Source organism: Lactuca saligna, chromosome 4, assembly GCF_052625555.1.
Source record: "Lactuca saligna cultivar CGN05327 chromosome 4, ASM5262555v1, whole genome shotgun sequence".
NCBI lineage: Eukaryota > Viridiplantae > Streptophyta > Magnoliopsida > Asterales > Asteraceae > Lactuca > Lactuca saligna.
In genome coordinates, this window is record NC_136420.1 from 148,432,056 (window position 1) to 148,437,033 (window position 4,978).

Consider the following 4,978-nt stretch of genomic DNA (forward strand, 5'->3'; position numbering starts at 1 on the left):
TATTGTTCCAACTGCATTACAGCTTGCGGATATTTTCACCAAAAGTTTGCCTCGTCCTCTATTTGAAAGTTTTTGTGCCAAGCTACGTGTTGCTCCACCACCACTAAGCTTGAGAGGGGGGGGGGGGGGGTATTAGAAATAAGAGTACATAATTTTGTATAGTTTTAGAAGATTGTGTCAATCGTGTATTTTAATACCTTATTGTATTTTATGTACTATATATACCTAATGAATAATACAATATCATTAAGGTGAATTGATTGTAATCCTTATAAATGGTTTAAAAAAGAAATGTACTTTCACTAAAAAGGCATTTACATTGTCATCACCTATAATTGCTTACATGTTGCATATTTTAACAATCTATTCAAGATCCACAACTTCAGATACACTATCTACAACATAAAGAAATATTTAATAACTAAAAATTATAAATTGATAAAATTAAGTAAATATTTTATCTGAATCAACAGATTCATATGCTTCTATATCCTCCATTAGAGAAGACATATCTAAAGTTAAAGATGAAGATGTTAACCAATTTTGACAACATATCAGAGCTTGCACCATTGTAGGATCCAAAGAGCTTCGAAAGCAATCAAGCACCCTTCCTCCTATACTAAAAGCAAACTCAGAAGCTACTATTGAAACTTGAATGGCGAGAACATCACGAGCCATCATTGTCAAAACAGGATATTTAGATGCATACATTTTCCACCATTCCAGTATATCAAAATTTTATTTTTCCTCTCCCCATCACTTCGTTCTTCCAAGTACCTATCAAGCTCATTTGTCTTAACTAAAGCATCATCTTCCTCACATTCATTTTCAAAATCAATAGCAAACATGTTAAAATCATCATCATCATCAGAATCAACTACAATTGAACTTTTATCTGGAGCAAAAATAGATGGACCACATTGAGTGCTACTAACTTGGGGATTTTTTAGTTTAAATTCATCAGAATAATGACATAATAGATTTGACATAGAGTTGTTTACATACGCAACGATGGTTTCTATTTCCTTTGAACTATATAACTTCCTCAAACACAATTTCACAAATCTCATCTTGTATCAAGGATCAAGAACAACAACCACATAAAGAAGCACATTTTGTTTTTCAGTATAACCCCAATACTTGTCAAACTTGATCTTCATTTTAAAAGCCATATCCTTCAAGATTGACTGGTCACTATCACACAACTTCATAATTCTACCACATATAGTGCACATTTCATGAAAGTAAGAATTTGAAGTAACAAGTAAAGAGGCACTGAACTTGGGAGTAGCTTCATAAAATATTTTCAAAAACTTGCAAAAGATGGTACAATTCTCCCAATCTTTAGATGCCAGTGGTCCTTTTAAACTATTTCCATTTCTATCTTTATTAGTAAAATATTACATGTAAAATCTATCTTCTTCTTCAAACAACTTGAAAGCATCAGAATACTTTATTGCACGATCCAACATAAAATATGTTGAGTTCCAGCTTGTTGCCACATCCAAGCAAATAAAAGCCTTTTCTTCTTTACACATATTCTTCACAGACCTTTGGAATCTTCCTAATCTTTTTGGAGAGGCTTTAGCATATCTAACTGAATTATGAACAACAACAATAGAATCATTTACTTCTTTCAATCCGTCACCTACAACTAAGTTAAGAATATGTGCGGAACACCTCATATGCAGAAACTCACCATTACAAATCACAGTCTTCCATATTTGCAACCGTTTCTTGATGTGAACAATAGTAACATTATTAGAGGATGCATTATCAACTGTAATGGCAAATACCTTATCGATACCGCACCCTCTTAAGAATGTCGCAATTGCTTTGCCTATCGTGTCTCCTTTGTGATTAGGAATTTGACAAAAATTCAAAATCATTTTTCGCATTTTCCATTGATGGTCTATAAAATGTTCCATCAACACCATGTAACAAACATTTTGAATCGAAGTACATCAAGGAAACTCTTTGTGAATGTTTAATAAAGTAATCCTTTAATTTCTTCTTCTCATCACGATATAACTTCTTGATATCCCTTGAAACTGTGGTGCGTGATGATGTATCAAACTTGGGGTATGCGACACTGCAAAATAACTTAAAACCTTCTTTCTCTAAAACCTAAAAGATAAGTCATCAAGGATAATCATTTTAACACATGCAATCCTACAATCAGATTGACTAAATCCAACTGCTTTTAGATTAGTTCCTTTTACACTTTCATTCATACCCCCATCATCTTCTGGAAGATCAAAGTTTTTTGTTTTTTATCTTCCAATCTTTATGCATTATTTGGGACACTAATTAACGATATGATACCTAAGTGTACTAGTTCCATAACTTCGGTCACCACCACTATAAACTTTATTACAGTGAATGCATGACACCTTGGGAGCCGTTGGGTCTTCAGAATTTTTGGTAAAATGCTTCCAAACATCAAACTCTTTTTTTGATTTTTTTCTTAGGTCGTAAAGGAGATTTAGATCATCAAGGAGGTTTAGATGGCTTACTAGAATCAAACAGAAGTGTATTATCCTGGTCTTCCCTAGGAACTTGAACTGATGATGGTGAGTCAAACTCAAGTGGACTTTCCTTTATCTACAAAGAAAAATACAAAATGTAGTTAATAAACTAAAGACAAAATATTTGGAATTTCATGGTAAATTTAATGAAATTGAAGATTAAACAAATAAAAGATTTGGAATCGGGAATAAAAAAGCCATTGTATAAAAAATGAATGAGAAAGTGCGAATCGACACAAACAATCAAACGACAAATTAGAACAAACAACTTTAAATTACTTGTGGTCAACAACTTTAAATTACCTGTGGTTGTGCAATATGTAATCCTTGTTTACTCATGTGTTCCGTTTTGGTAATAAAACTTCAAATGGAGTAATCAAGAGAAGATCGAGCATAATTGAATGAAAAAGATGATGTATGCCTTTTTTGCCTTTATGATTTTTGCCTAATTAGAATGAATATGAGAATAGCTTCCTGTGTACGCTTCCATCTAAATATCTAGATAATAAGGTCTGTGCGGTGATTTCCATGTTTTAATTTACAAATGTATTTATGTTTTATTAAAATGTTGGACGGTTGAAAGGATTTTAAGATATATATATATATATATATATATATATATATATATATATATATATATATATATATATATATATATATATATATATATATATATATATATATATATATATCATGTGGTGCGATGTTGTTTGTACCGTGATTTAGTAACTAAAAACTACAAACCGCACCGTATATTGCGGTTGACGAAAATCATAAACCGTACCGTGAAAATCAAAAATTTTGTTATGCGGTGCGGTGCGGGCGGTATATGCGTTTTTTGCGGTTTTATGCACACCCCTAATTAATATATTAGTTGGAAATAGATGGTTGATTTATTAATTTATTATGTCATTAATAAATTAATATGAGATCAATAATTAAACAATTGATTTGTTAATTTATAAGGTTAGCAAATTAATAAGAAATCATTTTGAATTAATGAATTATTAATCAGATTTAATCTGGAATTAATTTGGGATTAATTCGAATTACTTAAAGATACGATGGGTGAATTGTAATTATTCAATAGTTGAACAAAAAAAAAATTCTAGAACCATACAAGGGGTGAACAGTTTTTGGAGCTTCTTTAGGGTTTCCATAAGCCTCTTTGATTTATATAAAAAAATGATATAGATTGGGATTAAATCCATTCAAATCTTATTTGGTTCCTAAGTATCTAAACTATAAATAGAACCCTTTATGACCTTAATTTCGTTCATGTACTTCCCATAAACCTTAGGAACAAAATTTTCCTCTCTTCCTCTCTCTTTAATTGTTTGGTAGTTCTAGGATTTTGGTGCGAGCCATTAGAGATATCATACTTTTGGTGCTAGCTTTCTAAACTTTTCAAAGAAATGATTGAAGTGATTTGTTTAGTACAACATATCAAAGGTATGTGACCCTAATTCTTGTATTTTTTTTTTTTATTATATTAGGCTTTCAATTAGGGTTCATGTTAGTTTTGTTGTTGATTATATGTTGGATTCAAAGTGCAGGACATAGATTCTTTATAGATTCTTTAGGTTGTAAGCACATAATTTTTTTGTGAAAAATTAAATTACCTCCTATCTTTTATGCCTACAATTATTCCTACCTACTAAAATTATAACAAATAATCATTTAATTTAACTGTAATTAATATATTCCTAATATAGCTTTAATGAGTTAGTTAAAAAAATATTGAATGATGACACTTGTCATAATTTTATTGGGTAGGAACATTTATAAACATAAAAAATAGGAAGCAATTTAATTTCTCTTTTTTTTTTAACCTATAGACCCGTCAAAAATGCTATATAAGATTATGGCCAATTCCATTTTAATTAGTATAGACTATAGAGAACGAAGAGTTCGATTATACACATTGGGCCATAACGAAGTGTTTTTAATGGTTATTGGGCCATGACGAAGAATCTGATAATGTTATTAAGAATATTAGCCTAAACCTCTTGGAAGTCCAACAGCGAAGGGCTGTGCTTCCACTGTGACTCTGTGAACCTAAAAAAATAAGTTGAAGCAACTTGATAGCCAAGTCAAAGAATGGAGGAGAGATAGCAATGTGAGCATATTAAAGAGTAAATTTCTAAACTGAAGGAAACTGATGAAAACATTGATTGTGGATCAGGAAAATATCAACTTTTTATTGAGTGGCGCAACAGCTTAAAAAACATGCCCGATATTTACAATAAAAGAATAAAGTTAAATTGGATTGGAAAGGATGATAATTTCAATTTTTCATGGCATCTTAAATAAACCTCGTCTACAAATTGCCATCCTTGGCATTATGTGTAATGGATAATTTATTATATATATCCATCTTGGGTTGAAGTCGATATTTTTCAATTTTTATAGAGAAAAAATTCTGGCATTTTGAAGGGTGGTTTTTGCAA

General features: G+C 30.8%; 1 long non-coding RNA gene across 1 annotated transcript; it reads right to left on the minus strand.

The window, feature by feature from the left end:
• Positions 1-364: 364 nt before the first annotated feature.
• LOC145042924 (uncharacterized) lies at positions 365-2,999 on the minus strand. The gene is made up of 3 exons (XR_013680809.1): positions 2,832-2,999; positions 1,700-2,604; positions 365-1,597 (listed from the first exon to the last, which is right to left on the minus strand). It is a non-coding gene; the product is annotated as an uncharacterized LOC145042924 (long non-coding RNA).
• Between the last annotated feature and the right edge of the window lie 1,979 nt (positions 3,000-4,978).